The sequence below is a fragment of the Ornithodoros turicata genome, chromosome 2 (genome assembly GCF_037126465.1).
Source record: "Ornithodoros turicata isolate Travis chromosome 2, ASM3712646v1, whole genome shotgun sequence".
NCBI lineage: Eukaryota > Metazoa > Arthropoda > Arachnida > Ixodida > Argasidae > Ornithodoros > Ornithodoros turicata.
The window spans coordinates 146,921,387-146,934,128 of record NC_088202.1 but is presented as its reverse complement, the minus strand read 5'-3'; positions in this window follow the sequence as shown (position 1 = coordinate 146,934,128).

The window sequence follows — 12,742 nt, the reverse complement described above, 5'->3', positions numbered from 1 at the left end:
CTTATGGAAAGCAGGAAAGCTACCTACGGAGGTAGCCCCCTTTGTACAGACACTAACTCTACCTTACAGTCCAATATGCCAGATAACAACACTCCCTAGGGGAGTTTGCTTTTCGTACTAGTCATACCAAGCAACAATCCAAACGCGGGAGAGTCGCTGTGGATGGCAGTACAGTCCTAACGAGTTGGCTATAGAACAAGATTTGCCACTCACCCTGAACATGGCAGAAAAAATGAGACGACGTCAGCCAGTGGCGAGAGCACTCCACGAGGTCGTATATATGGGGCTTGTTGTACTGCCAACTGTATACTTGCCCACATCACGCTTCAAAAATAGTACTGCCCTCGCCCTAAACATGAAGAGCTTCTTGACGGATCTTGACGGCTAGTGTGTGTGTGTGTGTGTGTTGTCATCAAGTAAGGATTCAGAAAAATCTTTCCGTGGAGCGGCACTGTAAGCAATACTGCCCCGTGACGTTCCGGCCATAATCGAAGACAAATGGACACTGTAACCTGTCTATAGTATCTGGGATCGATGAAACAACGGAGGAGGGCAAAAACTCTGTGTTGCCTCATCAGATCCCTGTCATTGTTTATGGTTTCATAAGGTATTGGTAACGTATTGGTAATGTAAGGTAAAGTAAGGCGATTGAGTGTCATTAGTCCACGCGTTCCGAAATATACCTTGTATCGCCAACTGTAGGATGGGACAAGCGTTAGCTTGCCCACATCAGGCTTCAAAATATTCCGAATTCCTTCAAAATATTCGAAATATACCTTTTTAGAACGCAAGCGCCACCTGTGGCACGCAAGGGCTCATGGGAACTTAGAGCACCTTCAAGCATTACGAGACGGCCAGAGGCGGAGGTAGAAGAAGAACAACAACATTCCCAGTGTGCGTAGCAGCAGCGCCAACCGGAGTATAAACCATAACCGAAGCAGACGACAGAGCAGTGCCCCTCAAAGTTCCCATGCTGCATTGTGCCGTGCGCATCTTTTTAAAATTGTCTATTGGCGTCAGACTATTTAGGTACTGTTCTAGGACTATTAAGCGTAACCAGCCTGTCCGCGTACTATAATTGGAACTATTATATATCACCACTTAGCTCTCGACCTATCCTGCAAGCTAGCTAACCACCTGCCACTCGGCTGTGAAGACACTGATCGATACTGTATTGCGAAAGACAGACAACAATGTCTTACGCGGACGCTTCGTATCTGTGTGTCGTAAGCGGAACAGGAAATGGTTTCCCTGAAAAGGGGAAGAATCGCATTTCCGGTCACAACCACCATAGGAGAGCCAAAGCGTGGGAGCCAAAGGTTACACACGATGCCCTCTCCCCTCTAAACAAGATGGCCGCTCTTACCTGACGGCTCAGTGAGGTAAAGTTGCAGTAACTCCAACCAAAACTAACCAAACATAACCTAACCTAACCCCATTATGTAAGAGTGATATTAAACGGTAGGAGCAACTTATTTATTTACACATGGTAACAAGTTGATTGATTGATTGATTATTAAAAAAAATGGTAACAAGTCTTTCGTGCACGAGACTGCACTTCAGGTTACAAAAATACGAACATGATACAGGAACATCACGTATACAGTTGACGGGGGAGTTTTGGTATGAGAGGGTAACAGGGTGATGGAAAGGATGCAAATACAAGTAAAAATGAAACAGGTTGATGGAAAGGATGCAATTTTTCGTATAAAGGTACATACAAATACAGGTAAAAATTTTCATTTTTACACACAAAATTTTCATTTTTACCTGTATTTGCATCCTTTCCATCACCCTGTTACCCTCTCATACCAAAACTCCCCCGTCAACTGTATACAGTGAACCCTGGTTATTATGACCATGGTCGTTCCCGAAAAGTTTTGTCATAATGCGGAATTGTCATGTTAACGGGCGAGATTTGCAGAGGTTCCACAGCATTGTCCCCCAAGAGTATGGTCATAAAGCGCGTATGTCAGTTTATCGGGGGTCATATTAACGAGGGTTCACTGTATATGTTCCTGTACCATGTTCATATTTTTGTAACCTGAAGAAATTGCAGTCTCGTGCACGAAAGACTCGTTACCATGTGTAAATAAATAAGTTGCTCCTATACCGTTTAATATCACTCTTTGATCTACTCATCACCGGCAACTTCACATCGCCTATTTTTTCTGCCTTCGTATCATCCCATTATGTAACTTCGATAATAGACAGAACATAGTGCCGGACAATTATTGATGTGTATGATTGATACATGTATTGAACGCCAATGATTGGACTTGAAAGGTATACCGACCGCCTATGGGATGTGTGGTCTATTCTGTGTCGGTTATGTTCGCTAAGATACATACAAGTTTTCCTATGGGGTCTCTCGTGTCATGGGATGATGATGTGATGGGTCATTCACCGCCGTTTTATGAAGGTACACTAAGCCATTGCGCTTGTGGAAGGAATGAGAGAGTGATGATGATGGAAAGGTGACCTTGTCACTTTTAGTGAAGCTCTGTCGAAATAAAATTTATAATGCTGCGCTATTACACGATAACTACTTTTATAAAGGAGCAGTTAGTGGTTGCAGTAGGTTGGAGCATTAGTTACCACATAGAAATCAAGTCGCGAAGTCGTATTCTGCGTTGGAAGATGATGAATTTGTGTGTTGATCCATAACTTAAAAACCCCGAGACTCGGGGACAAAAAAAACGAGAACACAGTCATTGGACTTCTGTTACTCAGTTACTGTAGCCATATAGTTTTTTTTTTTTTTTCGAAGCACACAGGGGCGGAAATTTTTGCATGAATTCAAAGTAACGGCCCGAGTAACGCGTTACTTTTATACTCGTTACTCAATTACAGACCTTGTCTGTGTTGTCGTTTTTTTTTTTATTATTTGTCCCCTAGTCTCGGGTTTTTAAGTTATGGATCTATACCACCAGCTCGCTTGCTACCTCTCTATCCTCTCGTTGTGTGTTGATGTCTATCAGTGTCATAATGTCATATGCCTGGTACGGCATAATGGCATAATATGGTATACGCCTCGTATGCTTAAAAACTTCAGCGACCAGCTCCAGTTTTCAGATTCCACGCTGACACTGGGGAGAGAACCCAGTTGGGATCCCGACTGGGTGTTCTCCTGGGTATATATGCCACGCGATATCCCTGCATTAAAAATACCAGATCTCAAAATCCGTCATACCAAAATCACAAATTGCAAATTCTTATATCTGGCTTATATATCTGCGAGGTCTGAGAATGACCGTGCTTCAAAGTGGAATATCACTGAGCGACGTGCCAACTTCGCGTGTTTTCGATGTTGATCGAAGTCGTTTTTGCGAATGCAACGCACATTTTAGCGACGGTTAGGCTTAGCAGGGCGGACAGCTTGGAGCAACACAAAAAAGAGGCGACGTTTGGTTAGTTTATGAGATACCTATATAGTGCATCAGACTTGTACGTAACGCGTTACAAGTAATTGCGTTACTTGTAATCAATTAGTTTGTTAAGTATTTTTTCGAGTAATCAATGACATTTCTGAACAAGTAATGTTTCAAGTAATTCGATTACAATTTTGAGTAATCAATTACTTTTGAAGTAGAGTCTGACTCAAAATAACGATGCACTGTGACAGATTTCCTGTGTCTTTGTCGGGCTATTCTACTGTATAGTGAGCGGAAAAATATTATTGCTACTTCTCACGCGTGAGTCTTTCGCGCTATTTTAGACTCCTCTAAAAGACTCCCAATCACTTGGGAGTCTTTTTTTTTGTTTTTGTTTTTTTTTCGAAGCACACAGGGGCGGAAATTTTTGCATGGATTCAAAGTAACGGCCCGAGTAACGCGTTACTTTTACACTCGTTACTCAATCACATTTTGAGTCGAGTAATTTGTAACGGTAATCAATTATTTTAGCTAGAAGAGTAACGGTAGTCAATTACTTTTTTTGGAGTAACGGGCACAAGTCTGAATTTAGTGCCGTATATAGGTAGGACCTGTATATGTATACCGAGGTTGACTTCAAGTTTGTTGACTACAGTTCCCCCGCATGGTTGTACACTCTTAAAAATGAACTTCACCGCATAGCACGCTCCTAGCCAACCAGTATCTCGAATGATATCGTTATCTGCCCTGATTTGTTGAAAAGAGGGGGCGTACGCCTTTTCTGTGACAATTATGAACAGCATAGGTGTCACAGAAATGGCGTACGCCCCCCGTTTTCAACAAATCAGGGCAGATAACGATATCATTCGAGATCATGGTTGGCTAGGAGCGTGCTATGCGGTGAAGTTCATTTTTAAGAGTGTAGGCATTATAGACTGTGCCGATTTGGGATTTTGAACGGGTGGATTCTTATAAATATGGGATACGGGGGATACCCCCGGTTTCCCCGGGTTTTGCCCGCGTGCGGTCGAAGAAAAAAAAACGTCGGCACAATTCGCTATACCAAGTACACTCTTAAAAATGAACTTCACCGCATAGCACTCTCCTAGCCAACCATCATCTCGAAAGATATGGTTACGTGCCCTGATTTGTTGAAAACGGGAGGCGTACGCCTTTTTTGTGACAATTATGAACCGCATAAGTGTCACAAAAAGGCGTACGCCTCCCGTTTTGAACAAATCAGGGCAGATAACGATATGATATGAGATGATGGTTGGCTAGAAGCGTGCTATGCGGTGAAGTTCATTTTTAAGAGTGTAGCCCCGAACACATCGCTGCTCTGTCCGTGAGGCTTTCAGCTCACCGTTGCTATACAAATTGATCACCTTGTTAACACCCACGATACATAAACCACGTGACAAAAAAGCGAGGCGCTAGAGAAAGAGAGGCTGTTTATAGGATCAGATAACGACCAGCTGCCCATCCGACAGAGAGGAACCAAAGATAAAAAAAACCCGGAAGTGAGGACGGCATGCCACCCGGAAGTTGTTTCCAGTCTTCTCTCGCAACAGGTTATGTACTTGCCACTGATGCGGCCCGATCATTCCTCGCAGGATCGACAGATTGCGTTACTTTTTTTTTTTTACTTTTTGGTATTACTTTTCATCCGATTTCTCGTCGTGTGTTTTTTTTTTTTTCTTCTTCTTCAGACTGTCAGTGTGTTTGTGTGCTTTCGTTTATTTTGCGTCGTTTAATTCGCAATCTTTTCATTCTTCTTCCCCAGAAGGAAACGCGGTGCAGTATATAGGTGTGTGTATCCAAGGGATAAGAACTTCCGGTTTACGAAGTTATAGCGTTTCTCGGTACTTTGCGTGGCAGATCGTCGCTTACCGGCAATTAGTACAAAAGCTCCACCTTAACCCAGTATTGGGTAGTAACTACACTCTTAAAAATGAACTTCACCGCATAGCACGCTCCTAGCCAACCATTGTCTCGAATGATATCGTTATCTGTCCTGATTTGTTGAAAACGGGAGGCGTACGCCTTTTTTGTGACACTTATGCTGTTCATAATTGTCACAGAAAAGGCGTACGCCTCCAGTTTTCAACAAATCAGGGCAGATAACGATATCATTCGAGACAATGGTTGGCTAGGAGCGTGCTATGCGGCGAAGTTCATTTTTAAGAGTGTAGGTCACGAGTGGCTTGTAACTGTAATTAGTTACCACATTTGGTAGACGCAGCTGATTGCAATTAAGTTACTCGTGTACTGAGCGCAATACTTCCTCATTCGTCAGTTACGAAACGTCGCTTCGCCGTTGTCCTGAAAGTTACACAGCGGGACCCTGTTGAACAACGACTCTTTTATGCGGGAAGGGATGTGCTTGGACGAAAGCCGACGGGAGGTTACGAACGACAACTTCCAGCAGTAACTGCACAAGAAGAATAGCAGCCGTGAATATGTTTTTTTTTTAATTTGGGTTTTTCTGGCGCATTAGCTATACTAAGGCCATAATGTGCCAAATACTATAGTGTAAGTTTTATCCAGACTTGTACGTATTTGGAGTATTGTATTTAAAATACTGTATTTTAAATACAATTTGCGGTATTTTGGTACTCTACCCAATACTTTTTGTTTTGTGTATTTGTACTCTATTTAAAATACATTTTATGGTATTTTCTACTCAATACTCTAATTACATATTTTGGATGTCCCTCTCAAACTTTCTGTGTCTCGTCTTTCCATTATCTTGCTTGTTCAGTCGAAATTTCCTGAGTCCCTCGAACTTGACCCGGACATTGGCCCTTCTTGGAAGTCCCCATTTAGAGATCTTGCCCCGTGTGTACTAATCCTTGGCCAGTGAAGGTTCTATTATGTGTGCCCTGACGCGGTGACACCAAATTCTGACCTCGCCGAGCAGGGACTTGCTAGAAGTTTGCTTTGTTCTGGGACACATATACTTAGTGAAATTATGTGGTATCTCTTTGTCATCTTTTTGGGACTTGTGTTTAGATGACTCCTATGTCCTATCACACAGCGGCGGCTAGCGTATATAGTACGCTGGGTTTAGGCCATTCATGTCGCATACCGGCGACTTGCCTCATTGACCAGTGACCGGTGACTTTTTGCGTTCAAGGATAAATAGTATCTTAATTGTATTTCAAATACTTTTTGAAGTATTTTGTACTCTATCTTAATTACTTTAATTTTCATGCATTTATACTCTAGCTTAATTACATTCTAACGTTGTATTTATTATCTTATCTTAAATACATTTTTGAGTATCTTGTACATGTCTGGTTTTATCTAGGTAATATTTGTGTGGTTACTAAAACAGTGCTAAGTGCTGGGTTAGTAATTGATGATGCTGATGATGATTCAAGTTTTCTTGGCGCATAAGCAACGAAGGCCAGCCATGGATATAATTGCGATTAGACAATCACAGTACGAATACTCAAATAAAATCTTTAACAGCTGCGTTTACTTGGGTTTGGTTTCTTAACAGGTAACAAAAATAATTATAACTGATTTTAATGGCACACGAAAAATTGAATGTCGTTCGTTCCATGTCAGACCGGAGCATACACACACCGGCCTGAGTTTCATTTCGACGATATTTAATAGTTGCTTTGAGCGAGAAAATCATTACAAGAAGTTGTGGCTGAAAATTTCGCTTTCATGCTGTTTTCAAAAACGCGTTAAAAGTTTAGAAACGAATAAGAAATGGACTCACGTACTCGTGGTCATTCTAGCAACACCATAACTAGGTTCAGTCTTGGGTAAGTTACTTCTAAAAAGTAACTGAGTTACAGTTACAGTTTATCTGCCAAAAATAGTAACTAAAAGATAATTCTCTGGAAATGTAACTAGTTAATGTAACTTGTAACTGGTTAGGTTGTAAAGTAACTTAGTTATTACCCAAGACTGACTAGGTTACATGTGTCCATTTATTATTCGTTTTTAAACCACGTTCTTCAAAACAGCGTAAAAGCGAAATTTTCGGCCAAAACTTTTTGTAATGATTTCCAGTCTCAAAGCAACTATTAAATATCGTGGAAATGAAAATCGGACGCTGAAGTTGACTGGGAACGAGGGTATAAGTCTTTGTAAATTATATAGGGTGATGTCGTACCATTTAATGTTAGATATAAACAAGCACGTAATCGGTGGTTAACATTAATTCGCGTATTTTATTCCTGTTTGTCTTTACTATTTTTTACTGCCCCCCTGCCATCAGACCATATATACGCAGTCTGTGCCGCAGCAAACGAGAGCTGCGGTTTCTAAACTTGGTAAAGCAGTAAACCCCAAAGTTCCTAAATTCGGTAAGCGAATGTCATTTTCGTATAAGTAATGTGGTTATATGCTTCCGTCAGGTATCGATCGAACGACATTGAATTTTTTCGTGTGACGGGGGCATTAAAGTCGGTTAATTATATCTCTCTTACCTGTTAAGAAGCAAAAACTCAAGTAAATGCAGCTCTTAAAGATTTTGAGTGTCTGTACATAGCTCACTATATATACTCTAGTGTTATAATGCGGTCATTACAGATCGCCATTCTCATAATTTACGAATGACCTTTTTTTTTTTTTCGCTCTGTCTCTCGCTGCGTAGCGACGAACGAATGTGTGAATGCAATTTGCAGAAAATTACATCCAATTTCCTGGGTGACAGCCGCGTATAACTTAGTAACCGAGCTGAATTAGATACACGTAGGATAAAATCGTTCTCGAATTGTAACTCAGTTAACACTTCCACAAGCTAGCCGTAACTATATAGCTTCGTTGCTTCTCTTTAATTACCCACGGAGTGGCTTAACGCATGTTTTTTCCCGGTCTGACAAAAAAGAAGCCCGAAAGCAAAACAATACGGGACATTTACAAGGCGGTGGTGGCAATGTCGTTATTTATCGAGCTGTTTTGCCAGGCGATGCATGCTGCTCGTGGGGATTGTACGTGAGTACGTGAGCGAAGTACAAATGGGCTGCCTGACACAAGAAGGGGGGGGGGGTGGATATGTTTAATGCAAGGTAAGAAAAAAGGGAACGGAAAGGTTAGCCACGGTGTGGGCTTGCTATTCCCTAATGCTTTCAAGCAAACAAAAGCAAACAGCTGGGATACAGAAAATTATCAAAAAATGCAGAAGAAACAGCTCCTTCACTAATCGTTGCGCATAGGACGCATCAGAGAATGCCCAGGAGATTCCCGAAGACACAAGAAGGTAAAAACAGAAGACATAGGTGTACCGAAAAAAAAAAAGAAGAAGAAGAAGAAAGGTGGAGCGAAGGCAAAGACATTCTTCCATGTTCTTTGATATACCTTGAGGCTTGTACTGTGTTCATCTGTCTGTGTGTTCCGTCCTCAGAACAGTTACTTTCCGTCATGTTCACGTAATAACCTCGTTTTCGGGGCGCTTTTTCACTTATCCCCACAGTACAGATAATATTCGCGTTGGATCGTCCTCTGGTTTGATTTCCACGTTCTAGAACTCCAATCCGCGGATAAGGATCGCTCTTGCTTACGTATACATATCTAAGCCCCCTTTGTGACTGTGTGGACAACATCCCTAGCAGCACGACATCTTGGCCCGATATTGGTCCTATCTTGGTCCAATATTGATCCTCTATTGCCAATATTGGTCCAATATTGTGCCAAGATGTTGTGCTGCTTGGGATCTTATACCCGACAAGATTTCATTCGGTCTGTTTCTTAGCTTATGCGAGGAGGAGGAGCCTCATGACGTCATCAAATCTACCATTATGTCGTTTGCGTTTGTTTGTTTCGGTACACCAGTCTCCTATTTTTATAGTCTAGGATAGTACGTCCTGGGACGACTCCATAGGGAACTCTGCCATCAGTTGCCTTAGAGCGTCTATGAAAAAACCCAAACGAAACGGCCGGTGCTCCGATTAACACCCGATACCCGTCCCATTCTCGGAAGAGCCACAGAAAAATTTCGCGCTTCCGGCTGAAGTCGAAGTGTCCCTCCTATGCAAGCAGTGCAAGTAATTTCGAGGCGACGTTTCAGGCAACATCCTGCTGGTTCCTTGTGGTCCCAGTAGGGCACCCCAAAGTACGGGGTAGAGACCTGACCCTATGGGGAACATGTTGCAGCTCTTGGTACTTCTAAACTAACTTTAAAACGGGGAAAAAAGTTTATGGTGACGGTTTCTTCCTAACTAAACTGAAAAACATTCTGCACCCAAGGCACGATAAATCTTACATCCAGTGCGTAGTGTTAAAGACAGGTTATATCAGCTTCATTACTTTCCATGCTTATGATTAATTTAACGGTTTATCTTTTCTTGCATAGCCTATAGTTTACTTTTCTTCCCCTTTATTCTCAACATCATTGCGGTATAATTCATCTCTCAGTATCTTATGCGTATTTTTTCTTTTGGTGTTCCGAGCGTTGGTGTTCGCCCTTTGTCTGTGGGTTCCAGCCAGAGTTGTACACGTTACTCGAAAAAAGTAATTGATTACAATTACCGTTACTACTGCGCGAAAAGTAATTCTTTACCGTTACAAATTACTTCATCAAAAATGTAATACGTTACTGATTACAAATGTAACGCGTTACTTTTCACGTTACTTTTATATTGTGGGCCATACCAAAGCTAACCAGCCTGCATTGAACATACAAAACATGTACAGGCGTTTATTAGAGATTTATATACACATTTACATATATATGCACACAACACGGACGCACGCATAGGCGTCGAAACATCCGCTTCGTTTTGTTACTATTGTTATGTTCAGCTCGCACAATTTATCAATATAGTCACCTATGTTACTGTTGCTCCAGTAGGTCGCGGTTGTAAGGGATTGTCATATTACTGTGGTGTACATGGCGTACGTGTGGACTAGAGACAGCCGTCACAGTGACCTCTGCGTCATTGCTTCAGTTGAACTCGGGGTGGAACAGAAGAACAGATTGGCTTGCTGAAAAGGGTTGCCATTGTTGACAGAAGGTTAAAAAAGTAATCGATTACTCAGTAATTGATTACCGAAAATTGTAATCGGATTACTTGAAAAATTACTTGCTCACAAAATTAATTGATTACTTTAAAAATTACTGAAAAAGTAATTGATTACAAGTAACGCAATTACTAGTAACGCGTTACGTACAACTCTGGTTCCAGCCCACGTACAAGCGCTTTAGGCTTCAGCGGGCCACAATTGGTTGTGTTATCCCTAGTCTGCAATAAATCGAACAGGACTGAAAAAAAAAAAGAATTGAATTATTATTATTATTACGCAAATAATTTGCGCTGTAAACTGGGAAAAAAATGTCGCCGAGGCGACTTCACGAGTTCACAGCTTCTTGGCACAACGACTGGTATTGACGCCTATTTATACAATAATTATTAAAGGCTGACCCAAACGTACACTCTTAAAAATGAACTTCACCGCATAGCACGATGCTAGCCAACCACAATCTCGAATGATATCGTTATCTGCCCCGATTTGTTGAAAACGGGAGGCGTACGCCTTTTTTGTGGCACTTATGCTGTTCATAATTGTCACAAAAAAGGCGTACGCCTCCCGTTTTCAACAAATCAGGTCCGATAACGATATCATTCGAGATTATGGTTGGCTAGCATCGTGCTATGCAGTGAAGTTCATTTCTAAGAAGGAAACGTTGCCATCAACTCTGTATTGATGTGGGTGTGTTACCATCGACTCTGTCACGACCAAACGAACGAGGTTGAATAAATACAAAAAAAAAAAGCGAAAGGTTGATATGTTAGCCCCGGCGCGGTCAGGACTGGCCACTCCAAAACCGGTGAAAACGAAATTGATTAGTTGTTTTTGATTGAAATTGAAATTTGATAGAAATTGATTAGTATAGTTTTCCACCAGAAGGGGAAGTACCTCTCACTCTTGACAAGAAATTCACCGGTCCGTTCCCAGACTCTCGCACATTTTCCCTTTACCGCGCAAATAAACAAGACAAACAAGAATCGAGGACTAACGGAACCGGAAGTGAACACGGAAACTAACCATTTTTTCCCATTTCGCTTTCGCCCTCTTTCCTCTTTTAGGAAGTAAAGACTGTTTACTCCCCAATAAACCGCGCGAAAAAGAAGACGACCAAGAAAAGCGAGTGCATGCATTAGCCGCAGGTAGATCACTACCGGCACCGCGGGCCCTCCGGCAGGTTGGAGTAACACATCGGGTGCGGGGGGGAACAAAAAGGACGAAGGTTCAACATCCCGTTTGCAGATCTTGGGAAAACTTCTCTTCCTGCGAGGTCAGCGACCCCTGTCGTCGTCGTAGCAGGCGACGATCGTAGCAGACGAACTCGGGTCGTCTGCGAAGAAAGAAGGTTCATCTGCTACAAAATCTGGATGTTTTGATGGCGGCTTTCTTTTTTTTCTTTCTTCTTTTTCTTTTTGCTCGGCGTGCTTACTTTCCTTTGTTATGTTTACTTGGCTGTCGTTTGCTCTACGAATACGAGATTCGCGCAGATGTTTCTGGCCCGTATTTTAGCGTCAGACGGAACTTTTCGGAGAGGAGGTGGGAATATTGCGAAATGCGCCGTCCAGAGTCAGCGTATATTACCTGCGTGAGAAAATGTTGTAGGAGAAAGTTTGGTTAGGAAGTTCGTAGCCCGTGGCGGGTGCTCCTTTTGTGGCTCCGGTTGGGAAAGGTTGGTTGATGGTGTGCACTGGGTCAGGTCGGTGTGTTGACCCCCGGTGGTGGTGATGGGGTCAGGACCCTCGGGAAAGCGGAAGACGCGTTTTGAGTCGACCACTGTTCGAAGTGAGCGGAAGTTTGCGATAGAGTTTTGGGGTGAAAGTCCTGAAAGGTGCTGGGAATGGGTTTTGTTGTCGAATGTGCTGGGGGACCTATCGATTGTGTGGTATATACGCCGTTGTCGAAGATGTTGCCCGTTTAGCTCTGTTGGTGGTTACGTTGCGAATATATACAGCTCTCACTTATACGTGTCTGTTTTGAGTTATGATTCCAGAGCGATGAATAGTTGAACCAGAAACGCTAGAAAGTTATATTAACTGGCGTTATATCCACAAAAAGACGATACAAGTGTACAGAAAGTGCCAGCGGCTCTTTATCCATGCAAAACGTCCGCTAGAACGCGTACTAGAATACTACATTTACAGCGACATAGCGGCTACATTCCAAGCTATTGATGATAAAAGATATGCGTACAAGATATCAGAAAGTGTGAGATAGGAACAAGTGCTGCCGTTGGCTACCACAAATGACACCCCTTGCGAATCAGTGGGACATCACGTAGATGGTGATTCGGAAGTGGAATGTACAGATTGCCATCCCTCCCTCCGGAGTGTGAACCTCGAAATAAAGTGGTTGAAATCCCCGTTGCAAAATAAACTGCTGGA